Source organism: Desmodus rotundus, chromosome 2, assembly GCF_022682495.2.
Source record: "Desmodus rotundus isolate HL8 chromosome 2, HLdesRot8A.1, whole genome shotgun sequence".
NCBI classification, from domain to species: Eukaryota; Metazoa; Chordata; class Mammalia; order Chiroptera; family Phyllostomidae; genus Desmodus; species Desmodus rotundus.
The window spans coordinates 31,922,030-31,949,577 of NC_071388.1; the positions used below are offsets into that span (position 1 = coordinate 31,922,030).

At 45.0% G+C, this 27,548-nt stretch overlaps 1 protein-coding gene and 1 long non-coding RNA gene across 13 annotated transcripts in view; both read left to right on the forward strand.

The window, feature by feature from the left end:
- Nucleotides 1-449: 449 nt before the first annotated feature.
- On the forward strand, nucleotides 450-13,315 carry LOC123480083 (uncharacterized). Its single transcript, XR_006655946.2, has 3 exons — nucleotides 450-1,017; nucleotides 3,098-3,135; nucleotides 9,959-13,315. It is a non-coding gene; the product is annotated as an uncharacterized lncRNA (long non-coding RNA).
- Nucleotides 13,316-16,849: 3,534 nt separating this feature from the next.
- GPR160 (G protein-coupled receptor 160) overlaps nucleotides 16,850-27,548 on the forward strand; it is a 37,509-nt gene continuing 26,810 nt past the window's right edge. For 2 of the 12 annotated variants that reach the window (XM_045197869.3, XM_024563431.4), the window contains exons 1-2: nucleotides 17,652-17,834; nucleotides 18,413-18,525. The gene's annotated coding sequence lies outside the window, so the exon portion shown is untranslated. Of the gene's footprint in view, nucleotides 17,112-17,362; nucleotides 17,488-17,651; nucleotides 17,957-18,412; nucleotides 18,526-21,377; nucleotides 22,300-27,548 lie in introns of those variants that run through there. The other 10 variants (XM_045197899.2, XM_024563451.2, XM_024563434.4 and 7 more) reach the window with 8 other exon arrangements.

The following is a 27,548-nucleotide window of genomic DNA, read 5'->3' on the forward strand; positions in this document are numbered from 1 at the left end:
ACGTTCAAGAGATTTGTTTAAAAATGTGAAATAGTGCTACTCTTCTGACAATTTTTTTGAAAATATGTTTTTCATAACATGTTATTTATGGTAACTGGTGATCTCTTTCATTGTTATTTTTAAATAATAAATAACTACTTTTCAATGTTCTGTTTTAAAGATTTCAAATGCAGTAAATATTGATTGAAATAATCCACAGAAACAGAAGCTTTTCAGCGTCCTCCATAATTTTTAAGACTATTTAAGGAGCTCTGAGACCAAAAAGTGTGAGTGCAGGCTGTTCCAAAGCAGCTTGGCATTTAAAGGCCTTTGACGTAGTTGGCTGGAAAGTAAGGAAGGTTTTGTGATACATAGATCCATGCAGTTAAAACGAAAAAAAAAAAAAAAAAGATGAAGGAAGGGCTTTAGAAATAGAGGCTGACAGACCAGGACTAAAATATCTCAATTTGGAGGTTGTACAGAATGGGGGAGGGGCTAAAGCTTGGAGGCAATCATCTCAGGGGGGTAACCATTCAGCTGCTCCCTGTGGACCACTTGTGCCTGGCAAATATAATTGCCCAGCAACTTCAGCGATTAGTTGTTTGAGACACAGACATGACTGCAGGGTGTGGCTGCATTTAATACTAATACCATTGAAACTGCGTCTGGCACATAGAGACACTGTCCCGGTTCCTGGCGGCGGAGTCATTCGCTGTTACCTTTCTGCCCTAGTGCATCCATTTTCCTTAGACAGAAGTTGCGGACTTGCAGAGGAAAGGGTGTGCACTTCGGATTCAGGTAGCTCTGGACTCAAAATTCTGCCTAATCCTGCCTTTGTCTAGAAGTTGCTGTGTGAGATCTTAACCCTTTCAAGCTTGCACTGCTGAAGGTGCTTGCCTTGGAAACAAAGGTGTTCTGACTTCGGCTTTGGCTGGGACAGGGTGGCTTCTCTCATTACAACCCATGGTTTGAGCTTCTATTGGAACTTCCAGTGACATTCACCCTTGCTAAAGGGACTGAGGGCTTGGACTGGAAATGGTAAGTCCTTGGCTACTTTTCCTAAGAACTCATTGTGACTTGGTAACTCTGGCACTGGGAGTCTTTGTCCATCAAGCTTTTGCCATTTATTTGGTGATATTTTCAACTCATATCCAGTGAGATAGGTAGACTAGAAGGAAAGCTTTTTAAGGAAGGAAATGCTGTCTTAAGACAGTCCCAACTTAATCTAATCAGAGTGAATTCCAGGACCTGTGTGGCAGCCGTCAGTCCAGACAGGGTGGGTGGCCTGGAGCTCCTGGCAGCTCTCTGGCCACGTGAGCCTGACAATGTAGTCAACATAGAGATGAGCAGACAAGAGAGATGGAGAGAAGCCAAGTGTTGGGGACATCGTTGAATTCCTGGATCAAACTATGCCAAACCCTGCCAATCCCTTGACATTTCTGTGTCATGTGCCAAAGCATTTCATGTTCTTGTTTAACTTAATTTGAATTGGTTATTGCTTTTTAAAAGTGAATCCAGAGATCTCAGACAGAATCATCCATGAGATACAACAAGGGCAGGACAGCTGTGAGGGTTCTCAGCCCTCCTCTTCACCACAGCAGGGGTCCTAGAATTACACAAAACCTAACCTCCTATGTCAACTCTTCTCTGGGTAGAACATTTTGTTAATTAAGTCTCATAATTTGAAAGTTCCTTTTATCTTACAACCTTAAAAACAAGATTCCCTAATGTTCTAACCAAGGAATTAGGAGAATCTAACATCTTCACAGAATCTTGCACTTAGTGGATGTTACATTAAAAACCTCTAGATAGGATTTTTTATACTTCTTGGAATCTAAAATTTTAGAACTGGAGATGATTTTAAATGTGCATCTCATTTTACAGATGAAGGAACATTTACACAGACAGGTTCAAGGGCTTTGCAAAGATCATGCTGCAGCTAATGGTACAGCCAGAGGGATAGAACCCAGGTCTCCCAACTCCCATTCAAGTACTTCTTCTACCTCAAAGCATCTAGCACACTACTCAGCACATAGGAAGTGACTGATTAATGAAGAAATGTTTGATCACCCACGGGGCCTGCCGCTCAGCTGAGGTCTGAGAGCATCAGCTATGAGACCAAGCCAAAAGCATGAATGTTTGGAAAGCCTCCCAGCTGCAGGACTCCTGACCTTAGCTGGCCTGCATTAGCCCCTTAGGGCCTTAGCAGCTCAGATCTCTAGTAAACTGCATTGTTGCAAGTCAGAGATGATTCCTGCAGGGTTGCTGCCAACAAAAGCCAACATGCTGGACAGACTTGGATGAAATTGGTGTTGCCCACAAGCCACTGTCTTTTATTGCTTCTCTGCAGAGCTAGGAGTCAAAGGCCTGGGTTTCTTGCTCTGAAATAGTAACTTTCCTGTCTTTTCAGGGAAGAAAGCCACATAATCATCTTTAAGACTTTGGGTGTTCAGATGGAAGACAAGCTGGCCTATGACATGTCCTGTGTTGGAGGATTTGTTGTTTTTAAGTCACCCTCCCCTCTGAGCCATAGGAGATCATAACCCTCCTGATAAAAAGTCTTGACTCAAAACTACAGCAGCCACTGCAGACACTGGAAGCTCAGAAACAGACTAGACTTCTGTCAGGGCAATTAGCCTCACTTCAAAAGGCTTCCTGCTTGGCTTTTGGACCCCTTCTTCATTCTAGGGCTAAAATGACAATAATAGTGCAGATGGGGAGGGACAAAGTAGTCTGATGCAGACTCAATCACCGAAATTACCTGGAGCCCAACCCCCAAGTCCCTCCTTTTTGTTCAAGCAGTCCCAGTGATAGGTCAAATGCTCCACAGCGGGCTACAATAGCCCTTCTGTGACTCTAGCACACTCCCAGACCCCTCGTGCATGCTCAAGAACCACCCACACTCTGTACCCACCCTTCCTTGCTATGCTGCTGTTTCCCTTCCTGCCATAGTTGCTATCCCTGTCATCGCCTGCTTGATGCCACCTTGTCTTGTCCTAGCTGCCCTTCTGCCTGACTCCAGCATTCACTGTTCTGTCCCTTGGAGCCTCTTGCTATTCTTGGTTCCATCAACTGTCACTGACATACTCTGTTTCACAAAGCACCCCCTCTCTTCCAGGAACGTGACACTGGACACCTGGTGGGCCGGACTGGCAGGTGAGCAGCAGTGCCAGGGATGCACACCACACTAGCCCTGCACACAGTGTCCCTCCAGGTATCGTGTGGGCGAGTTCCTTGATCAACAGGTACCCCCCAGAAGGCTAAGGAGTAGTGGTAAAGAGCCAGTTATGTGACGATCTTAATCTCTGGCCCAGCTTCAGCACTACTGGTTAATATTTCATCCATCCACCCATCCATTTGTGGTTCAGTAAATATAAATCACTGATCAATACAAAAAATGAGGCAGGCAGTTCTAATTTTCCAATGAGGTGAAATAGACAATAAACAAATGTACAAACGAGATGATTTCAGAGACTGTTAAGTGTTCTTGAATAAATGAAAACGCCCCAGAGAGCAAGGAGAGGGTAAAGCCAGTACTTTGGATGAGGTTTAGGGAAGACTTCTCAGAGGAGGTGCCATTTAAACAGAAGCCTGACTGAGAAGAAGGGTCCAGTCACACAAAGACAACAGGAAGTGGCTCCAGGCGGGCGGCGGGGGGCAAACATTGCCACAGCCCACAGGCAAAGGGGAGGTGTGCCTGCAGAATGAGGCCCCCTGAGTGAGGGGGAGCATGGTGTGGGGTGGGGGGAAGGGCAGCAGGAAGGGCTATCTGTGCTGGGGGTGGGGGTTGAAGGGAGGAGTCAGGGGCTCTGATGGAAAGGCCCCTCCAGCTGCTCCGGGGAGTGGACTTTTATCAGGAGGCTGTGTAGGGAGAGGGCAGTGCAGCTTACACTCGATGACAGTGTGGAGACGGGAAAGGAAGCAGGTTCAAAATACACCTTAATGTAGACACAACAGGATTGCCTTAGGAACGTATTCTAAACACTTCCCATACAATGTGTTCTATGCCTTGTTTTGTAAGGGCTTCATCCCATGCCTTGTGAAGAAAGGAATGAGGTGGAGAGTTCCCAAATTTATTTTTCTAAGGCTGCTGTAACAAATTACCTCCAATTTAGTGGCTTAAAACAACATAAATGTATCCTCTTGCAGCTCTGGAGGTGCAAGTTTGAAATGGATCTGGATGGGGAGGGGGCTGAAATCAGGTGAGCAGGGTTTGTTTCTGGAAGCTCTGGGGAAGAATGTTTCCTTGTTTTGTCCAACTGCTTCTAGAGGCCGTCATTCCTCCATTGTCAGAGCCAGCACTCACATCCATCCAACATCTGCTTGTTGTCACATCTGCTCTGGGTCTCCCACCTCCCTCTTTCATTTATACAGACCCTGGGGATTATACTGGGCCCACTCGGATAATCCAAGATAACCTCCCCACATTCAGATCCTTCACTTTTTCACATCCGCATTGTCCCTTCTGCCGCACACAGCAACAGGGTCACAGGTTGAGGGGACTCTTTGAGGGGACTCTTTGAGGGGCCATTATTCTGCCTACCACACTCTCCATAGGTTTTTATTTCCTTGCTGCTTCTTTATGGTCACATGTAATCATTTTGAAAGCTCTGGCGTTTTTTTCCATTTGTTGTCCATTCCTTCCTTCTCGCCCTCCTGTGTTCAACCACCATTTTCTGCACATCTGCTGTGAGCCAGGCACTCTCTGTCAGGCACTGCAGGGAGACAACTGTGTGCCCAGACTCATCTCTCAGGGATTTGCTGTTGCTTTTCTTGGGTGGCTTTGTTACTGGTCCAGTTAAAGTGGGCTGGCTGTGGTGTGAGGACTCTGCAAACGAGGCAGGTGCCCCCCACGGCAGTCACCGCATGGCCACGCTCCTGGCTTTCTACTGCTGGGTCAGTGAAACACAGTCTAAGCCTTACTAGGCTCAGCAAGAAAGGAGAGAGATAACAACCAAGGGTAGGGGCCAAGACTAGAAGTCGTGGTTTTCACAGAGTGCCGGACTCACTTTCCAAGTGGGCGCTGGTGCTGGGTGGCTGCTCACACACTCACCAACAGCTCGCTGCGGCCCAGAGCCACCCTCTCCGACCTCTCTCCCTGCCTCTCCAAGTGCAGCTTTCTGGAAAACATCTGAGCCTTTTCTTGGCAAACCTTCGCACAAACCAGTCTCCGGAAATGCTTCACAAAACACTCGGCCCCCGAAGAGTCCTTTCCTCTGAGGGACATGTATTGTAATATTTACAGATGGAATGATACAAAGTCTGGGATTTCCTTCTGGACAAAACACGTGGGAGGAAGTGGGTGGGCATAGATGAAACAAGCCTGGCCTTGAGTTAATAATTATTGAAGCTGGGAACGCAGGAGTTTGCTATATACTGTTCTATTCTTCTGTTGCATATTTTAAAAATGTTTAAAGATTATATGGGAAAAAGGGTCCCACATTTCACCTTATGTCACTGAAACAAACAACATTTGGATATATTTTACTGTGTAATAATTTATGAGGTTTTAAAGATAAACAAACGCAGGCATACAAATATTTGACAACACAGACATTTTCACAGTCACTGGAGTCACCGCAGGGGAGAGAAAGTGCTAGATGTCTTGCGTGCTGCTATGTTGAAACAGTAATGGTACTGTCCTCAAGGAAGAAACACATAAAACTCTGGAACATTATTCCAGTAATTGGATTCAAAGGGCTAAAGATTTCATCTGGAGAAGATAGTTTAACTTGATTAAGAGATAATTGTGGTTCTTTATGATGGAGGTGGTGAACTGGCTTGACCTGTCTCATACATTAGTTTCATACATTAGTTTCCAGGCAGCACGTATTAGCATTAGAATCCCTCTGGTCATGAAACTGGTTTTTCAACCTCAGTAAAAACCTGAGAAAAACAATTGTGAAATGGATAGAATATTTTTTGGATCATCTTCATTTGCTTTTCCAGCACTCCTGTGAGGCAGTATTATGTAGTGGAAAGACTACAGACTTGGGAACCAAAAAATTGACTTGACTTCCATCTCAGACACCTGTTGTGTGACTTTGGGCAAGTTATATAAACTCTCTGAATCTCAGTTTCCTCATCTATAAAATGGGCCTACTAATATGTATTTTGCAGGGATGTGGTGAAGATTATGGGTAAGGTATGTAAAATGCCTCTTTCATCACAGACACTCAATTCATGCTAGCTTATTGTATTTATAATTGCATATTCCTCTACCCCACTCTGTATCTCCAATATAGAACCTAGCACATAGTAAGAATGCAATAAATGTTTGTTGACTGACATTAAACCTTGAGATGGTAGAGTCAGTGGGAAGAAGTATAGATTATACCAAAATCCTCCCCTTTGCGGGTCACTCATTCTCATGAAAGCTTCTCTAGTTAGTTAGTTGCTCAAGCCAAAAAAAAAAGACCCATTTGTGACATCACCTTCCTCTTCCTCCTCACATCTAATCAATCACCATATTCAATGAGTTGTCAATTTTCACTAGAACCTATTCACTTCCCTCAAATCCTACTGCTACCCCTTAGTTCAAGACTAGCCACTGCTTCATTTGGTCTATAGCAAAGTTAGGTCTCCTCACATCTGTTCTTACTCCTCTACAATCCTTTCTCTTCATTGTAGCCAAAGGGATTTTTTTCTTTTTCCTTTTTTTTTATTTATGGAAAAATTTAAATAGTCACAAAAATAAAGAGTATAATAAGCTTCCATATCCGTCATGCAGCTTCAACAATGATCAGTGATTGGCCAGTTTTGTTTCATATATTTTTCCTATATTCTCAGATTATTGGAAGCAAATTCCAGAAGTCACATATTTTGGGGAGCTATTTTCATGAATTCAGAATAAAATTCTAAGATTTTTAATTTTTTGTTTAGAGAGAGGGGAAGGGAGAAAGAAAGGGACGGAGAGAAACATCAATTGGTTGCCTCTCTTATGCACCCCTAACCTGGGGACTGAACCCCCAAACTAGGCATGGACTCAGCCTGGCCACCCTTGGGTAAATGGGACAGCACCCAACCCACTGAGCCACACCAGTCAGGGCCAGAATAACATTCTAGTCCTTCACATGGCTTGCCATGATCTAATCCCTGTTGACTTCTCCAACTATTGGCTATTCTCCCACTGCAAACCCAGTCAAACCAGCCATCTCTCAGTTTCTCGAAAATTTTATGGCATCTCCTGGTCCTCAGGCCTTCAGGCTGGGCTATCTTCCAGTGCCAGAAAGCCTGACCTTTAACCTCTTTCACCCTCTTTGCTCAGGGGCAGCTACTCCTGCTTCTGTTATCACCCTGCACATCACTGCTTAAGAGTCCCGTAAACATGGGGTGCAGACAGGTCTCTCAGCACTCGGTGTTTCTCCTCCAGTTATACATACGTGATTTTGTAAGAAGTCGTGCAAAGTCGTCTCCACTGTTAAAAATAAACTCTATGGGCAAAAGAGCTCTGTCTGTCTTATTCCCTGATGAGACACTCAGCACACAGTTCAATACCTTCCTTGGAGGAGGCACTTAATAAATATCTGTTGAATGAGGTTCCCAAGAAAGGTAAACACAAAAGCCACATCCACTTCATGTTATAAATTGCTGATAGACCAGTGTCCCAAATATACTATCACCACCAGAACAATGCTCAGACCTTTAAATTAAGTGTATTTTGTTACACTCAATAGGACTTTTAAAAAAGGGTAAGAGATGTGTTATGCCAGACACTGAGGATTCGGATAAATAATTATACATAGATCCTTCCTCACAGAGCTGAGTCCAGTGGAAAAGATACTTAATTATCTGAAAATTGGTTATTTATCATGTTTTATAGAGAGAGTAAGCCAGAATAGTTAGTTAGCCAGAGAATCTGTCAAGTGTCAGACAACTGAGAAACAGGAGTTTGCTGTAAAAACAACAGTTCATGTTTACTGGGTCCTTCCTTTGGGCCAGGTATAGTACAAAGCATATTTCACATAAGATTTCATTTAATTCTCACAACGCCTTTTCAGATATGCCCCATTATTCCAATTTTGCAGATTTTTTTAAAAAGGCATTAAAAACTTAGATAACTCTAGGTCATCCTGGCTCTGAAATCGGGAGTCCGACTCCAGAGGGCACATCCCTAATCTTTACGCCGGAGCTGCCCAGTAACCTTTGAGTAAGCACTGCTGCAGGACAAAGTACGGGAAGGACATGTTCCCGTTCATCAGTGCTTTCTACTTGGTGCTCTGGTTTTGGAGCGACGTGGGCACGCTTTCACGGGAAAACAGCAGCTGTTGAACATCTGTTACTGATGAGGCCAGGCTACTGTGGGCCCAAGGCACTAACCATTAATCTGGACTTTGTATCAAATTTTCCCTATAAAGAGAAATAAGCTAGAAACTCTCAAATTGTGAAGCTATTGCTTGCCATGAACTTAGCCCATCTTTTCTGCTAAACTGAAAACTCTGTGTTGTTTTCTTCGTTGAACAGTGTATCTTGCCTGCTTACCTTCTACAGATGGGTATTAACGAAGAGGAAATTTATTCTATTTTAAAAGGGAAAAATTGTTAGGGTAAATTATATGAATGGACCTTGAACCATGAAAACAGATTTTTGTATTAATTATACATATCTCTGGATTTGTTTTTAAATTTTTAGTAAGGAAAATTTCAATCATACAAAAGTAGACTGAGTGGTACAGCAACACCCCAAATACCCATCACCCTGCTTCAACAGTCATCAACTCAAAGCCAGTCTGTTTCATTGACATTTTCTTCAAGGTTCCCCCTTGTGTTTTATCTTGAAGCACATATAATTGGGATATTTTGAATGCTATGTTCTGTATGGAATCAATAGAATAAATAAACATGACTCGGTCAGAAAGATACTTGGGAAAACAGAAACAAGAAAAGGGAATAGGCTGTGTGGTTTTGACCTCAGAAAAGGCAGAGGCCTGGATGCATTATTGGCAGCACTTGCACAGGCAGATAATAACACACTGTGAATGGAAAGTTTTGGCTGCAGACAAGGGTGTGTGGTGGGTCTACCTGTCAAGTGTCTTGAGCATACATCTCCACCTTCTGTTCTCCAATCCTCCTCTCACCAACAATGTATTTAAATCACTTGTTTGAGGTTCTGTGCTGTCCCCACCAACAGCCCCCACCCCCACCCCTGTCTTGCCTCAGCCATTGCTGCATGAAAAAACCCTAGAGGAGCACTGTGCAATCAAAATATAATGTGAGCCCTGGCCGGGTAGCTCAGTTGGTTGGAGCACCGTCTGGATACGCCAAGGTGGTGGGTTCGACCTCTAGTCAGGGCATAGTCAAGAAGCAACCAGTGAATGCATAAATAAGTGGAACAATAAGTCAACGCCTGTCTCCCTCTCTCCCTCTCTCTCTCTCTCCCCCTCCCTCCTTCCCTCCCTCCTTTCCTCACTCTCATTCTTCCTCTCTCTCTCTATAAAAATCAATTTAAATCAATCAATAAATCTTTACCCTCTTGAAGTTCACATTCTGGCGTGGAAGGGCAGAGGGAAAACTTACAGTAACAAAGGTAAACACTTAAAAGATAACAATATGTTGGGAGATGAAACGAGCTAAGGGGAAAGGAGAAAGCATGGAAGGGGACCAGGAGGTACCAGGCACTCTGTAATTTGAGATCAGTGGTCAGGGAAAACTCTTCTGTGAGTAAAGACCAGAAGGAAGTGAAGGACTAGGTCATGTGATATTTGGAATAAAAGAGTTCAGAAACAGGGAGACAACAAGTGCAAAGGTCCCAAGGCAGAAACCAACAGGCACATCATAACAGCCCGGAAGCTAGTGTGGCTGGAGCAGAAAGCAGATGAAGTGTGGAAAGAAACTGTTCTGAGAGGTAATGGCAATGGGCAGACATTGTAGCTTTCTAAGCCAGGTTTTCACTCCGAACGAGAGGGAAGTCAGAAAGTTTTGAGCAGAGAGAGATATTTGTCCTACATTTTAACATGACTTTTCCAACTGCTGTGTTGCAGATGGGTTGAAGGCAATCAAGGGCAATACAGGGAGCCAATTAGAAGTCCATTCCAATAACCCAGGCAAAAGATGGATGATGGCTTGGACCTGGGGCAGGAAGCAGTGGACCAGGGACAAGTGGCCTGCTTATGTGAATGGACAAAACTGTGGGACAAAGATGTTCAAAGCAATATTGTTGGTAATTGAAACTAGAAATAACCTAAACGTCCATTTATAGAAGGAAGGTTAAACAAATTACAGCACTTCTTTTTTTAACTTAAAAACTTCTGTAGTGATTGAAAACATGTATTATTTTTTATATGAAAAATCTTAAAGAACCCCAAAGATTCCACCAAGAAACTACTAGATCTGATAAATGAATTCAGCAAAGTTGCAGGATAAAAAATTAATATCCAGAAATCAGTTGTATTTTTATATGCCAATAATGAGCTAACAGAAAGGGAAATTAAGAAAACAATCTCACTCACAATTATTTCAAAAAGAATAAAATGCCTAGGAATAAACCTAACTAAGGATGCAAAAGACCCATACACAGAAAATTATAAGACACTGAAGAAAGAAATTGAAGAAGATACACATAAGTGGATGCACATACCGTGTTCATGGACAGGAAGATTTAACATCATTAAAATGTCCATACTACCCAAGGCAATCTATAGATTCAATGCAATTCCTATCAAGAGTTCAATGACATATTTCACAGAACCAGAACAAATATTTCAAAAATTTATATGGGACCACAAAAGGATTTGCATAGCAACAGTGATCCTGAGAATGAACAAAGTTGGAGGAATCACGCTACCTAATATCAAACTGTACCATAAGGCCATAGTAATCAAAACAGCGTGGTACTGGCATAAAAATAGACACATAGATCAATGGAACCAAATAGAGAGCCCAGAAATAAACCCACACCTTTATAGTCAATTAATATTCAACAGAGGAAACAAGCACATACAGTGGGCCAAAGATAGTCTATGCAATAAATGGTGTTGGGAATATTGGACAGATACATGCAGATAAATGATAGCATGTTCTTACACCACATACAAGAATATATTAAAAATGGATCAAAGACTTAAATGTTAGACCCGAAACAATAAAAATCCTAGAATAAAACATGGGCAGCAAAATCTTGGACATTGCTTGAAGCAATTTTTTATCGGATATTTCCCCAAGCAAGGGAAACAGAAGAAAAAGTAAGTGGGACTACATCAAACTAAAAAGTTTTTGCACAGCAAAGGAAATCATCAGCAAAATAAAAATAAAACCCACAGAATGAGAGAACATATTCACTGATTCATCTGATAAGGGTTTAATATTCAAAATTTATAAAGAACTTACACAACACCAAAAATACAAACAACCCAATTTAAAAATGGGCAAAGGACCTGAATAGACATTGCACCAAAGAGGACATACAGATGGACAACAGACATATGAAAGGATGCTCAGCATCACTAATCATCAGAGAAATGCAAATTAAAACCACAATGAGATACCATTTCATACCTGTCAGAATAGCTATCATCAGTTAATCAACAAACAACAACTACTGGCAAGGGTGTGGAGAAAGGGGACCCTTTTGCACTGTTGGTGGGAATGCAGACTGGTACAGCCACTGTGGAAAGCAGAATGGAGATACCTCAAAAAATTAAAAATGGATTTGCCTTTTGACTCAGCAATCCCACTTCTGGGAATATATCCAAAGGAATTCAAAAACTAATTCGAAAGAACATAAGCACCCCTATGTTCATTGCAGCATGATTTACATTGCCAAGATATGGAAGCAGCCCAAGTGTCCATCAGTGGATGAATGGATAAAACAACTATGGGACATTTACACAATGGAATTCTACTTGGCTGTAAAAAAGAAGAAAAATTTACCCTTTGCAACAGTATGGATGGACCTGGAGAATATCTTTGCTAAGTGAAATACGCCAGTCAGAGAAAGACAGGTACCCTATGATTTCACTCATATGTGGAATCTGATGAACAAACTGAACTAAGAAGGAAAATGGGCACAGACTCATAGATGGAGAACAGGATGACAGCTTGGGGGGAGGTGAGGGGGTGGAGGGATCGAGCAAAAAGGAAAAAGGAGTCATGGGTATGGACAACAGTGTGGTGATTGCTGGAGGAGGGGCAGTATAAGAGGACTAAGTGGTAATGAAAAAAAATACACTAAAGATTCAATTTTAAAAATCTAAGTAAGTAACATTAAATTTTAATGCCATGCAATTTCAGCATAGAGGGATATGTTGTAGTTTCAACATAAACATGTTTTTGGACCATTAAGACATCTTGTTTGGTTAAAAACACAAACCTAGATGCATTGAAATTAGAGTTTCTTATTTAAACAGAGTCAAGCAGAAATATGCCCCTGTACCAGTTAAACTAGTTTGTCACCCCAAAGCATTTTTGGTAGAGCAGATATAATCTACAAATGAGGAAACAAGACTGTAGGCAAGTGGTGGTTTTTAGTGAAACTTTGACTTAGATGCTGTTACAAAGCATCTAAGATCTGAATAGGGGGAAAGATTTGTCTAAGGGGTGAAACTGGGAAGTGAGTGTGTGATTCTGAATCCACATATTGGACAGGTATCCATTTGGTGGAGGCCATAAATTGTTAGATGAGAATTATCTCCATGATCATTTATCAATCACTCACCATACGCCAGGCACTGTGTCTTGTGTTTTTATGACAACTTTTAAATTTTACAATACAGCATGTAATTTCACAAATTTCCCCAAGATCATTACCTTAAAAAATGAAAGTGCTGAAGCCCTTGCTTGGATTGTCTCATGCAAACCCCACACTCTTTCTGCTATAACACTGTATTATTAAAAGCTGGCTAGATGATTTTTGAGGCTTTTCTTTGGAGAGAACAGTGTATCCATTAAGATGGCATTCAATTGCTTGTAACAAACCCTAACCAAGTGTGCTTTCAACAGGGAGAGGATGATTTTTCTCATGTAGTAAGTCTAAAGCTAGGCATTTTTTGGTAGATGCTGCTCCCCCTTTTCTCTGTAGTGTTGTATTGTGGTCATAAAAGGGCTTCTCCCCCTCCAACCTCACAGCAACCTCACTGCCAGAACAGATGATGTCGTCTGCATCAGGAAAGCAAGAACCTTCTCAGGACCTTCTGGGCAACTTCCTGCTAAATCTCACTGGCCAGAATTAAGTCACATGACTGCCCTGCAAGGACCTTTGGGAAGGCCAAGCATTTAGTGTGGCATGCCGTCTCCCTGAACAAAATCTGAGTTCTCTTAGAAAGGAAGAATGGGAAGTGGCTACTGAGGCAGCAGTAATATCTGTCCCACGAAGAGTATTTGACAGATGGAGGATGTTGGGGAGGAACAGCTGCCTCAGAAGTGCTTCTGGATTAAGTGGTTTCTAGGGACTTTGGGCACCACTGCTGATGAATTTTGCTGCTAGAGAGGAAAATGTAGTCGTTCTATGTAGCTCTGGGCTCAGCTTCTATTCTATTATTATGGAAGGAGAGAATGGATATTGGGAAACAACCAGGGGTTCTGCCACAGTTCCTCCACCAGCCCCTGAGACAGAGCTCCCTTGAGAAGGAGCCTGGCATGAGAGCAGTTGGTGATACAGGCTTTGGGAATGGAGAGAGAGAAGTAGGCATTTGGGGATACTTGGGCATGCTGGGAACACTTGAAGATACATTGAGCCTCCTGGATTGGCTTGGAAAGAGGCATTAAAAGTTCAGGCTGGCTCTCTCTTAATGCCTCTTTCCAGCCCTGTCACTAGCAAGCTACCTTACCTGTCTAGTCTCCATTTTTCTCTTCTGTAAGGGGATTAATAACCCTACTGTGTAGGGGGACTGTGAGCCTAAGTTGAAATGATGGATGTCCAGCTCCTGTATCATACTAGATGTTCCATAGATGGCAGCTGCTTTTTTTAATCCTCACCCAAGGATGTGCTTATTGATTTTAGAGAGAGAGGAGGGGGGGGGGAGAGAGAAACATCAATGTGAAAGAGAAACTGGTTGATTGCCTCTTATACGCGCCCAACTGGGGAATCAAACCCACAACCTAGGTATGTGGCTTGACCTGGAATCAAACCCATAAATTTTTGGTGCACCAGACAATGCTCCAACTAACTGAGCCACCCAGCCAGGGTGGCAGCTGTTATTTTTGATAGGAGCCTGATCCAGCTCCTATGCCCCTCGCTCTAATGCAGCTTACATCCTCTCCTCGGCTATACACACTCACTTGCCATTCTGCTGTCAGAACATGGATTCTCTACCCAGCTTTCTGCTTCTGGCTCTGCTCACAGTGGACTCTTGGCAGAAGCACCTCCCATCCTGGGGAGTCCTGCAGTCCTTCATGCCTCAGCTCACCTCTGCCCTTCTCCAGGAATTCCTCTCTGACCTCTCCAGGTTGGGTCAATCCCTTCCTCAGTTCCACTAGCAGCCCACACTTCTATCACAGTTCTAATTTCATCCTCTGTCAGGCCTTCACTAAGCTCCTTGCAAAGCCAGTCCAGGCCCTCAGGGTGGTTAAGAAAGACCCAGGCCACTACCCTTGTTCAAAGCTCTACAGGAAAAAGAGAAGGAGGAAATTGTACCCTATTTTAAATGCTTAAATGGCAAGTCCTAATGTAACTGAGCAAATTGGGGCTCCTCCACATGGTGCCTTGATGCATGACCCAACAATTAGTGTTGAAGGAAACAGATTTATTTACAGGGTTCCAACCTTGGGGTAGGGGTGCTGAGAGCACTCCTGCTCAGAGCCCTGTTCTCCATGAAATCAGCACTCCCCTTGCTCCCCACCAGGCTGTAAGCCAGAACCATGCCCAAAGTTCCCTATCTCCTTATCTGTTCTTAAGCCGGCTGCGCAAACAGGTCTCCATCCCCTCTGGAAGGTGCTCTTGTGGGTTTCAGAGTGACCATCCTCTTGCAGTAGCTCTTTCCTTCAGGATCTGGGGTACGTTGTTCTCAGCCTCCATGTTAATGGTTCAGGGAAACATGTGCCATGTTACAATGGATCATGGGAGGCACACATCCCCAGAGAGTGGCTTCTCTGTACGTACTTCAGAGAAGCCGAAGTCTGTAGTTCAGCATTCCCAGCCACAGTTCAGCTCCAAGCATTTCCCACAAATCCGTGCTTGGTTAGGCAGGTCCCTGCACAGCTCCATCAGCTCTCATCTCACACCCTTTCCTCCTGCAAGGCTTCTTCCTTCTCATCTTTCAGTCCTCATGGTGGAAATCCTCCATACCAGACCTCACGACCTTTCCTTACTAACCCAGGCCACATGATAGTAAAATCCCTTCCCTTTCAGCCTGCCCTTATTTTAAATACTCAGCCTGGAACTTCCTACATGACCTCATATCCAGCACCTCCTATGATGTGCTACTTTTGCCAGCTCCCCCATATTTTTTACCTTCTTTTGGCTGCCATCTTTAGTTAGGGCAAGAGTTCCCCATGACACACAGACATCCAGGGTGGGCATCTGCCTCCCCTGGCTATGTCACAAGTCACAAGATGCTTTCAAAGTCATGTACACCTTTGCCCAGGGTGGCAGCACAGCTATTAACTTGCCATGATTCTGCAAAGTATCTTAACTGTCTTGTCGTCCACTTCCCCCTGCCCCCCAATCCAGGTTTGTGGGGAATATGCTATTTTCAGGGACCCCCCATTCTGCACCCCATTACATTGGGTGCTAAACAAACATCTGTTAAATGGCAAATGGCAAACATCTGTTAAATTGGCTGATGCAAAAAAGCATCAGCCAATGCAGTGTAAGTGTGCTTTGTATAAGTGCTATTTCCAGATGTTTATTTTATTTTAAAATTGGGATTCATAGAGCACTACAGTCATTTGCTTAGTGGCATACATGTTGCAACTTCTGTCACCCTGTTCATACATGCTCCCATCTGGAGACAACTGCCAATGACCACCCTGCCCATCCCGCTGGCGAGATGGGAGCAAACTGGGCTGGGGCCTCAAGGCCTGGCACAAGGAAGTGGGTCTCACTGAGTCCTAGGGAGCCTCTGCTTCTGACATCCCCCCCCCGCCCCCCCCCCCCCCCCCCCGGCACCCTGGGGGTGTCCCTTCTTGCAGACTGCAGGACCAATAAATTGGCCTTTGGCCAGTCAAGATAGGCTAAAGCAGGGGTCCCTAACTTCCAGGCTGCCGACCAGTACCAGTCTGGGCCTGTTAGCAATCTTGCTACACAGTAGGAGTTGAGTTTAAATGTGATGCGCTTGAATCATCTCAAAATCAACCCCGCCCCACCCCCCATGGAAAAATTGTCTCCCACAGACCGATCCCTGGTGCCAAAAAGGTTGCAGACTCACTGGGCTAAACTATGTAAAACAAAATGGTGACACTCACGTCAACCAAGATGGCTGCCAATCAACCATAACACTTCTGGTTCAGGAAGGAAACTACCCAAGTCACTCCAGGCACCCTGCCTAATACCTGCCAGGGTGCACACCCGAGATATGGGCACATATATGTGTTTGCAGAGAGGGCACACTACCAACAGAGCTCTGGGGGAGCTTCCACCGCGCCTGAGGCACTGCTCCAGTGGGACTTAAACACCCCCCTCCCGGGTTCGTTAACCCCCCATTGCTCATTGTGTGTCAACTATGTATAATATTACAGAGGATAGGCTATTAATGTGATGTTGATGGTGCTTCTTGTGTGAACCTGCATTTAATAAAAGCTAAGTGAGACTGAGCAACACCTCTCGCCTCATTCCTTACCACTGCCGAGTAGAGACAGAGCCGGGCCACCTACTTCCTCCCAGCGGGAGGCGCGAGCCTCCTCCAGAGGTCGGGCCTTCAGGGCTCCTACTGAGGGTGCGTCCCGACACTTCGGCCAGCCCCAACCCCAGTTCCTCTCCCGCGGCCCGCCGTCCTGCTTTCGGGGGTTGTCGCCGCCCCGCCGGCAGGCGGCGCCCTCCGGCAGCTCTCCCTGCGGGGTCGTGACGGGGCGCGCGCGCCCGACGACTCGCGGAACCCTCGCCCGCACTTCCTGGTCGGAGGGGGCCGAGTGGCGGCAGGGGTCGCCTAGGCGCGCCCGACTGCCGCCCCTCCCTCCGCGGTCACCTGGGGCAGGTGCCGGCGCGGTGGACTCGTCTCGCACCCGGTCAGGCGCCCGGCGCCAGGGACGCGGAAGCCTCGGGTGAGTGTGGAGGGCCGGCGCCCTCTGCTTCCCCGCCAGGGGTGAGGGTGGTCCACAGCCCCCGCGCCGGCCCCCGCGCAGCTTGCACCTTCCCGGACGGGCGCTCGCAGGCCGGGCGAGAAATTCCCCTTCCAGGGATTCAGAGGCTAGGTTTCTCTGCGACTCGAGAGGTCTCGCTGTGGGGCGGGGCCCTGGGTAGAAAGCCGCCGGAGTCCCAGCCCGACCGGTTCGGCTCGGGGTTTTCGCTAGCCTGGGCGCCCGGCGCTGCAGAGGGTTTGGGAACCTGGGACACCGCTGCTGGACCTGGTGGCCTGGGTTAGGCGTATGCTCGCACCCCGTTTCCAAGGGAGATAGCTTTGAAACATTATAAAAACAGGTGAGGTTATAGAAGTAGGTCTACGCAATTTTTACTCTCCTTCCTGGCACACAGATGGGTGGGTGTTGTCGACAGTTAGGTACACACGCCCACGTGTCTGTGTTAGAGCGAACTTTGCACCTTTCTCTTGGCTTTCGGGAGTCGGGGGCGGAGCTTCCGCGCGCCCCGGGCTGAGAGATTAAAACCCCCGGGCTGTGCAGGGCTGTTTGTCTTTGGAGACCGTGGTGCCCGAGTTGGTTCCTCTTCGAACTACCTGGACTGGTTCGAAATTCTCTCTAGGTAACCTGGGAGCTCCCTCCGGAAGTTGTTGGCTGAAGCTCCTTTTCTCACCTGGCCAGGTGGCCTTGGTAGGTGGCGGCAGGGCCCAACCCCCCGCATTCCGGAGGCGACCCTGGGGACCTGGCCTGCACAGTAAAGGTCCAGGGGGGAGGAAGTGCACTCTTCTCCCTACCCTGTGCAAATGACTCGGGTAGGGGGCAAAAGTTATTGCTTAAATCCCAGAAATAAACCCACACAGATCAGAATCGCAAAGGACGCGTGAATGTTTGACCCTCAGTTGCTTATTGCTTCAGGTCAAACTATTTTGCTTGTGCTTTTCCAAATTTTTAAAAAAACTTCTTTGGTTGTAAAAATGGCTGATACAGAGGTTATTGAGAATTGCCAGTGGGGATGAGCCTGGCTCTATGAAAATCACAGGGATGGGGAAACCCGTAGTTTAAAAACTAAGAGACATACCACCGCAGTGCGATGCCATGTGTGAGCTTTAATGGGATTTTCATTTGATACCCCCCAAAAAAGTTTGTAAAGAAATTGAGCCAATAGAGGAAATTTGTACTGGTCATTCTGTAGCATTAAGAGATTAGTTTTGTTTAGTTTAGGTAATGGTATAATTATGTGCTTTAAAAAATATATCCTTGTCTTTTAGAAATAAATATTGAAATTGAAGTATAAATTGAGGATTTGTTTCAAAATGATCCAGTTTTGAGAAGCACTGTCAGTGGGGAAGTGAGGGGGAACGAGATGAAAGACTGAATGAAGGTATGGGGTATGGAATTTCTTAAAGTGTTGTCTCTACTTTTCTATGTTGCATGTTTTTCTTTAAGAGTATCACCACCACCACTACCTGTGAAGCTTTTTTTTTTTTTTTTTTTTTTTTTTTTGCAGAAAGTAGGTTTGGAAGTTAACTGCTAGTGTTCCACAGACTTCACTCGTAAATTGGGTGTAAAGTCTGCTTCTCTAGACTCATAGAAAGTCTTTTTCTCTCTTCCTGGGGTACAGCTTTATTTGGCTCAGAAGGTACAGGGTGTCTGCTGATGTGACAGAGCCCATCGGATCAAGTTAATGCAGGTGGATGCTGGGTCAGCTTTTTTTATACAAAGGGTATTAGCGAGCCTTGGGGTGAGTTGTCTGCAAAGGGACGGATTGTGAAAATGTGTTAGCAATTTTTCTGACCTGCCCAAAGCCTTTCCAAGTTATGCTCATCAAAAAACAGAGCTCAGATTAGTGAACACAATCATATATATTTAGAATTTGTATACAATTCTGGAAGCACAGTATACATCAATTAAAGTGCATTATAAAACAAATCACAAGGCTAGTGGATCTTATTACCTGAAAGAGATCTTGTCTGTGTGTGTTATCTTTTTTGTGTCCTTACCTTGTTTGCTTCAGGCATCATGACAGGTAAATACTTAGCAAAGAACTGCCTCCTAAAATATTCTGCATTATTCTTTTCCTTTCCAAGGGCCATGCTTGGAAGGAGGGAGATGTGGGGAGTATTCACCCAACTTTGTTTTCCCCCGCTGGATTTATCATATAATTCCTGTCATAAGTAATTTGGAAAAGTGATGATTGTTTGAGGAAGATACTAAAGTTCAGTAGAGGGAGGAAGGGGCGACATACTCCTGGAAGATAGACCTGTATTTCTTAGAATTGATTTTAATGCCTCTTTACTTTTAAGAGAAAACAAGGCAAGTAATTGCTGTCTCTGATAGTTGAAAGTTGAAATTAGATGACCCCCCTCAGCCTAGACCTTGCCTACTGCAGCCTCGCTAGTGTACAATGAAAGAAGCTGTAAGGGTGCTTCAAGGATTCAGTTGAGGAAATGCCAAAGCATGTCCCGGTTTCTGCGCAGTGTGTGGGAAAATGAGAGAACCAACAGAAGTCTCCTTGCAGTTGGAAAATATCATAGTGAGTTCATGAAGAAAGTGAAATTGGCTTGTGGTTTGGCTTGCGTTGTGTGACAGAAAGATGCAGCTGTTACTTGACTTTGTTTTCTGCCTCAGTTCCCACAAACGAGACCATGGAGAGCGAAAAGAAACTTTCCTGGCGGTGACCTGGTAGTGTTTACCGTCCTCTGTTTGAGGAGGGTGGACTTGGACTCTGCAAGTAGATCGCTAATACCATTGTAAGGAATTACCACAATGTGACACTGTCTTCTCTCTCCATCACCTTATTTACGGGTATGCACACATTAGAAAAGCAAATTACTGCTTTGCCAGTGTAATGGGAAGAATTGGGAAGAAGGGGTGTTGGCAATCAAGTCAAAAACTCTCCTAATACATAAACCCTCTGCATTCATGTACATCTCTTCATCCCATCCTGCAGCGGTGCAGGAGGATTGTCTTAGTTTTTAACTGATGAGAGCATTGAAATGTAAAGAAGCTAAGATTTGCCAAGTTGTTTCTTTAGAGATATGGGGGAAGGAAATTTATCATTTGTTGAGAGTTCCTGGTAGTCTTCACGCACACACGTTTTTAATTCTCACAAATGTCTCATAGTTGGTCATTATCAGCCCGTTTTGCAGATGGAATTGCAGCTAAGAGAGGCTGATAGTTGTCTTGACATCTTGCAGCTAGTGAAAGTGGAGCCAGGATTTAAATTCAAATCTGTGGGGTCTTAGAGTTTTCAGCCCCATTACCGGTAGCAGAGAGTGGAGCTACACACCCAAGAGTTGGTTAGTTAATCTAGGCAAGCTGTCTTTTTGCCATATTCGACTGCCCTGGTTACAAATTGTGTTCGTGGGCCACAGCTACCTAACAGAGATGTTTTATCAGGCCAGCACAGCATTAAAAAGAAAAGTGAACCAACACTGAAAATCAGGAGTTTCAAATATTCTGCCGTCAAGAATTTCTGAAGGTCCACATGGTCTCCATCACTCCTTGAGGCAGGAGGCAATCACATTTAAACTGTTGTTTCTCTTAGAGTAAGAGGGCTTTCTACAGGTGTGTCTATCCAAAATGGAATAACGAAAGATAGATTGAGAGGCTCTTGTCTCAAGAAAAATGGGAAAGAGCCTATTCCTTTGCGGGAATGAGGAGCCCTTTGTTTACTCTGCATAGCTTCCATGTCAGAAAAATACAAGGTATGTCATCGTTTTTCTCATACCCTGTCAGCTTTACTCGTCACTTCCTTTACTCTAGAATTCAGAGTTTGCTACCTCTGCAGCACAACAAAAATGGAGTACGTGTGTAGGTGAGCCACAGTCGAGCAAAGGAATGCCTCCAAAATCCCACACCTCGGACTTTTTATGCCAGAAGATGGGTCTCCAGGGTGTCCTGTGCGGACGGGGCACCAAGAAGCCCTCTTTCATCAAGCAGCCTGATACTGGCATCCAGGTGGCTCCTGAGCTTGTGGGTTGGCTCTCTGTAGCTGCTTCGAGGGCTCGTAGGACGTGGGAAGGTCCTCCTCATTCTCCCTTCTCTGCCTGCCCCTCTCCAGCTAATGACAGATCTGCACGGGCACACTGCTTAGGCATAGTCCTGTCTGAGAACTCTGCAGGGATGAGGAGCTGAGGGCCCCTGGTCCAGCCTTTGAAAACCTTCTGTGGTGTAAGTCCAAGGGTGGCCTAATTTCCTCATCTTGAAACTTGCAGTTAGGAGTCATGGGACAGATGTCTCACATCGGTCTGCATCTGGAATTGCATGACAGTTGAAGCTTCTTTTTATATATCTTCCCTTCCTTTCCCTGAATCTGAGTGCTCACAGCTGAGGGGGATGGGGCAGAGAAAGGGAAGAGGAAATACCACAAATGGAACCTCGTGGAGTGGTTCTGAAGAAACGTTACGTGCTGCTGTGAGGAACTAACTGGTCCCTAGAACTGCCCGTCTAGGTATGCACAATACGTTGTGGGAAGGGAAGACATTTCTTCTGCTCTTCAGGGTTCTTTCAGCTGTTGTAATAATTAAGTCTACTGGAGACAGATTATCAGGAGAAAAATAACCACATTTAATTACATACATATATGTCTACGGCTATACCACCCTGAATGCGCCCGATCTCGTCTAATTACATACATACATATGGGAACCTTCCATACATGAGTGGTTTGGGCAGAAAGGGGAAATGAGGCATATATGGCATCCTTAGCCAAGAATGAGGTCCGGCACTTCGGGGCTTAAGAGGGGGAAGAAAGGTTATTCATTCACAGGATGATCATAATGTTCAGTAATTGGAAGTTTGCCCTGCCCTGTAGATAGGTCATAAAAACTTATTTCTGGTAATAACTCTTATTATGGTCAAGGTCCCTAATTTAAAACCTTGAAGGGAGCAGTAAAAGGATATCAATGGCCTTCAGCTCAAAAGAATTCACATGCCAAAGTGGCACATCTTGGGACGGCTGGTACTGAATCCCTTCCTGTACACCAGTGTGGTAAGAAAAATAGAACAAAGGAGGGCTGCCAGTCCAATGCCTTGTTTGGTTGAAGGAAGGACGTCTACGGACCAGGTGCTTTGTAAATGCCTGGTCATTGGTTAGTTGGATCCTTTCAAGGAGAACTCTGGGATTCAGATGTGTGGCTGCACGTTCCCTCAGGTAGGTAGCCAGTAACTCCCTGGTCAAAGAGACAGGTGACACGGAAAAGTGGGCCAGTTGATTACCTGCCAGAGCAAGCGCAGTTGAGGAAGCTATCTTGAGTGTGGACTCCAACCACGGCGCTGGATTTACCTCTGGTTCTTTCACCTGTGTGACCTTGACTGGTTTTTAACCTCTCTGTGCCTGAGTTTTCTCTTGTGTGAAATGGAAGTACTAATAAATAATACCTACTGCATACAGCTGTGAGGATTAAATGGCACATCAGTGCCTGACATGGAAGGATTTGCTGTTGATTAGCTATTTCTGTTGCTATTAGAGCCCTGCCTCCTTCACTTTTGTCTTTATTTGCGGGACTTTCCCCCCTATAATTTTATAAGGAAAACTACAGGGTAGAAATACCATCCAGCTCCGAGAGTGAGCCGTGGGCTGCCCTTCTGAGCTGCCTTGTGACCTCAGGAAATGTTCTTGCTGACAAATGCTCCCGGGGAGTTTGGAGCAGCAGCAGCTTGGTTGACAAAGAGAATGGGGTTGGAGCCCTGGGCTTTGAAACAGGGCTTCAGCTCTATTGTTTAGGGATTAAACTCTGCACTGACTCTGGGAAAGAGAAGGCATCCCCTGGTGGGTGCAGACTCCACCTTATTGTGGAAAAGCAGGCTGGTGTCAGCGTGGAATGGAGGCAGACACTGTAGTTCTGCCCCCCGCCACGAGTGGCAGGGGCTCACAGCTCACTGAGTCCTCTGTGCACCCTGGGTCTCCTCCGTCAGCCGGGGATAAACACACCTCACAGGAATGTTGTGAAGCGCTATAAATTTTTTATGAAATCCGGGCACAGGTACAGGGAAGTGCCCTGGTCGACGTGCACTTTTGCGGTACGATCATGTAACAGGTGTACCAGGTTTGAAGGTGCTGATAACATTGACATAGCATTTTGTTATAGTTTGAGTAAGGGCTATCTAATTTGATCTTCAACCAGGGATACAGGTTGATTTGTTTGCATTTGTTTCTGCTTCCTTTTCTGCCTGTCAGGAGAAGTACAAAAGTGAACTGAGGTTCAGGCCAGAAGTGAGCCCAGAAATGGGAACAGAGGAATGGGTTATTTATTTTACTTGATCAGAGAAGGCAGCATGAGTTTGTATTCCTTGTGCCCTTAATGAGACATAGGGAGTGGTGGCATCCTGGGAGAAATTGATAGCTTAGGTGTCCCCAGGAAGCCGGAAGCATCCATGGTGTCCAGGGAGCCAGAATGGAGGGGCAGCCAGTTCCCTCTAAGCAGCCAAGGCAGGGGTCACCCCTGTTAACAGCTTCTGCCCAAACACATTCAGAAGTGCCAACTGGGGGTCAGGGAGGAAGGGAGGCCCTGGCCAGGTCCAGACCTTCACTAACTCCTTGCCTTTCCCTTCCTGCACTTCCAGCCTAGTATTCCTGTGAGATAGCAAAGAGCCCCTGCCCCCACCCCATCCCCCAGCTCGGAGGCCCCCAAGCTGGCTCCCATCTAACCAGCCCTTGAACAGAGTTCTCTCCATGTCTGTCAGTCTCTTTGCCTCCCACTGCATAGGCTTCTTCCTCCCTCCTTTCTGTTTATTTTATTCTGGGAACTTGAAGGGGAAAAAAGAGCTCTTATTCCACCATCCATAGGTCCAAAGACATTAACTTTTTTTAAAAAAAAGATTTTATTTATTTTTAGAGAGGGGAAGGGAGGGAGAAAGAGGGGGAGAGAAACATCGATGAGAGAGAAACATGGATCAGTTGCCTCTGGCTTGCACCCGACCTGGGACCAAACCTGCAACCCAGGCACATGCCCTGACCTGGAATCAAACTAGTGACCTTTCACTTTGCTGGACGCCACCCAACCAACTCAGCCACACTGGCCAGGGCCACTTTCTGTTTAGGTAAATGAGATATCCAAATTCATATGGTTCTGACTGATGTGAATCTGGTGTGAATCAAGAATGCAGTCCTGATTGGTCAGTATTACCTAGCCTGATTGGTCATTATGGAGCAGCTCTGATGGACTGGTTTAAATGCAAATAAGGATATAATTGTGCAGTTCTGATTGGAGGGGTCAGGTCTCAGAGGAAGCCAGGAACTCCCTTATCATAGCTGATTCAGACAGTGTAAAGGAGCAGGACGTAGTGCAGGAAGCCAATAGTGCAGTCTGAGGTTCTTTCGTGTATACAGGGTACACGAAAAGCCCCTATCAGCTAATGGCAGCTAGACTCTCGTTATCTATACAATTTGGGCCTCACTTCACCCTGGGGAATCCATCTCAGCAGATACATTTCTTCTCTGGGTTCACATCAAATGAATCTCTCTTCTCAGGGTCCACATAAGTGAACTGTTTCCCTGAGTTCTGGGAGTCATTAAAGCAAATTATTGAATCTGAGGAGGGGGTCATGGGAATTTCTGATTTATGGCCACTTGGTAGAAGTACAGGTGACAACCTGGGACCTGTGACTGTCATGTGAACTGGGTAGCAGTCTTGTGGGACTAAGCCCTCATGGGATCTGCACTGATTCTACGTAGTTAGTTTTAGAATTGCTTGGTGTAGGAAAACCAACATATTTGGTGTCAGAAGTATTTTTAGTAGAAATAGTGTGTTTACTTTTTGATTCTATTTCACATTATTTGGGATGGATTCCTATAAGAATGATTACTGAATCAAAGGTTTTGAATAATAAAGTTTTCTTTCTGATTACAAAAGCAATACATTTTCATTGTGGAAAAGCTGGTAAACATAGGAGGGTGTGCAAAGTAAATTCACACCCTCACTCTCACCAATCAGATAGTCACTGTGAACGTAGCTTGGCTCTCTCCCTCCCGGATGTGTGCCATCTACAGTAGGGACGCAGTTCCATGTGTGACCTGTGGACCAGCAGCCTGGGCATCACCGGGGAGGGAGCTTGTTAGAAATGCAGAATCTCAGGCCCATCCCAGACATAGTGAATCAGAAACCACCTTTTAACAACATCTGCTTTCTAGTTGGAGAACTATTGGTCTATAAGGTCATGACCTTACCAATCACCTGACCTGTCAGGTGGCCTGGTATTAATTACCTCCGACCTATGTAAATACATACATTTTTTTCATGTTTGTCTAACACTGGGATAATACAGTGTGGGGAATGGGGAAATAATCTCCTCTCTTCCCTTAATGTTCTTCTGACCAAATAATTCAAATGACAAACAGCAGATTAACAGGAGAAAATCAAGTCTTAATACATTGGCATGGGGAATTCACTTAAGCTTGAAAATTCCAAAGATGGTAAGGCAAAATGACATATGTCATTCAGAACTAAGGAGGGAGAAGTAAAGGACTCACGGGAAGATGGAAAGAGGTTTCTTTTTTATCCTCACCTGGGGACATAATTTTTTTAAATTGCTTTTAAAGAGGGAGAAAGAGAAACAAAGGGCGATTGGGTGCCTTTTTGCATGCACCCTGATTGGGGATTGAACCCTCCTCCTGGGTATGTGGCCCTGACTCTAAACCAACTCGCAACTTTTTGGTCTGCTGATCTACACCCCAATCAGCTGAGCTGCACCAGCCAGGGCAAGAGTTACTGTTTGGTAAATAAATGTGTATCGTGTCATCTTGACATAATGGCACAGAGAGAGGACTCTGGTCAAATGGGCCTTGCTCGCTTTTTCCCTGTCAGTCACACCGAGGTCAAGTTAAAATAGTGTTATTTTATGTTGGTAGCTTCAGGTCTTTTGTTGAAATTCTTTTAGGCAGTAAGGCATAAAGTCAAAGTTTCTTCCTGAGCCTTCTGGGCTTTGATGGGTTTCAGCTGAAATAATCTGCATGCCAGAGCGGCACATCTTGGGGCACTCGTCCTGTACCACTGGTTTCAGCCTCTCACCTCCTGTTCCCTGGGACTGCCTGAGGACTAAAGCCCAGCCCCTCCAGAACACTGATCCGGGGGCCCGCAGGACCTTTGGGAGGCCAGGGAGTTCCATCACAAGGCTCTGTGAGAAGCCTCGATGCTTACAGCTCTTATCTTGTGTCTCTCATTTCATGTTATATGTCAGCATTTTCCAGTTCTTAATTTTTCTGAAATGTTTGTTTTTCGTGGCTGCAGACAAGTAGTCCGTCTTACGACTATCGTAATGCATTGGACTTCTTCCCTATTAGGTATTTAAGTTGTTTTGATTCTTTTGGGGCAAGAGAGTGTTCTGTAGGCTAATACAAGTATGCTGAAGTGAGCTCCTCATGCAGCAATTATTTTCTTTAACTCTGATTATCTCCTTCTGATAAATTCCTAGAGTCAAAAGGCATGAACGTTTTAAAGAGGAAGTGCCCTGGCACTACCTTTCTGGGCAGTGGGTAGTGTGGCCTGCAGACAGTCTCTGGGGAGCAGTGGTGATGTCTGTCAGTCCTCACACCTTCAGCCCCTCTTGGGGCAGGCTCCAAGGTGAGACTGGGGAGGGGGAAGGAAAGTTACCCGAAGGGTGGGTGGCTGCCTGTGGTGGTGGTGTTTCCTTCCTCCTGGCCGAGTCTTGGCCGAGTCTTGGCCGAGTCTTGGGTTGCAATAAATACCACTGCCCAGGCAGCAGCTTCCTTCAGGGTGTGTTCACACAGTGCATCCCAGTGGCCAGAGGGGCGGCGGGTGGAGAGGATGGACGGACTGTTTTTGTTTCGCAAGTCTGGGTCTCTTTGGTTATCTGACACTTTTCCTCCCTTGAGCAGACCAGGAAACTCCTGTTAAGTAAACTTTACTCTGTAAGGTACACTCAGATTCTGAAATACAGAGAAAGTGAAAGACAGCATTGTATTTGTGACTGAGTCAGTTTGAACTTGAGTGGCTTCCGTAAATATTTTTGGAGTAAATGAGTGAGTGACTATACAAAGAATAAGTGAGTTGATTGTGTTTTCTAATATACATGTATTAAATATATGTGTGTATCACATGACATAATTAAAACATTTTAAAATGAGTACTAAATCATTACCTACTCATTTATATTAACTATATGACATGTTATGATTTCCAAAAGATACACTACACCTCCTGGAAATAAGTGTAATTGATTGATTCATAGTAGTAGTAAGTCTTTTGGGGCGACATTTTAAATCACTTAAAAATTTATGGAGGAAAATACAGTAAAATGCACAGATCTTATGTTTTGATAAATACGTGCACTCATGTAAACAACATCCCTGTCAAGAAACAGAACATTTTCATTCTCCAGAAAGTTCCCTTGTGTGCCATTTGCAGTCAGTCATTTCCTCCAAGTGGGATACAATGCAGTAAC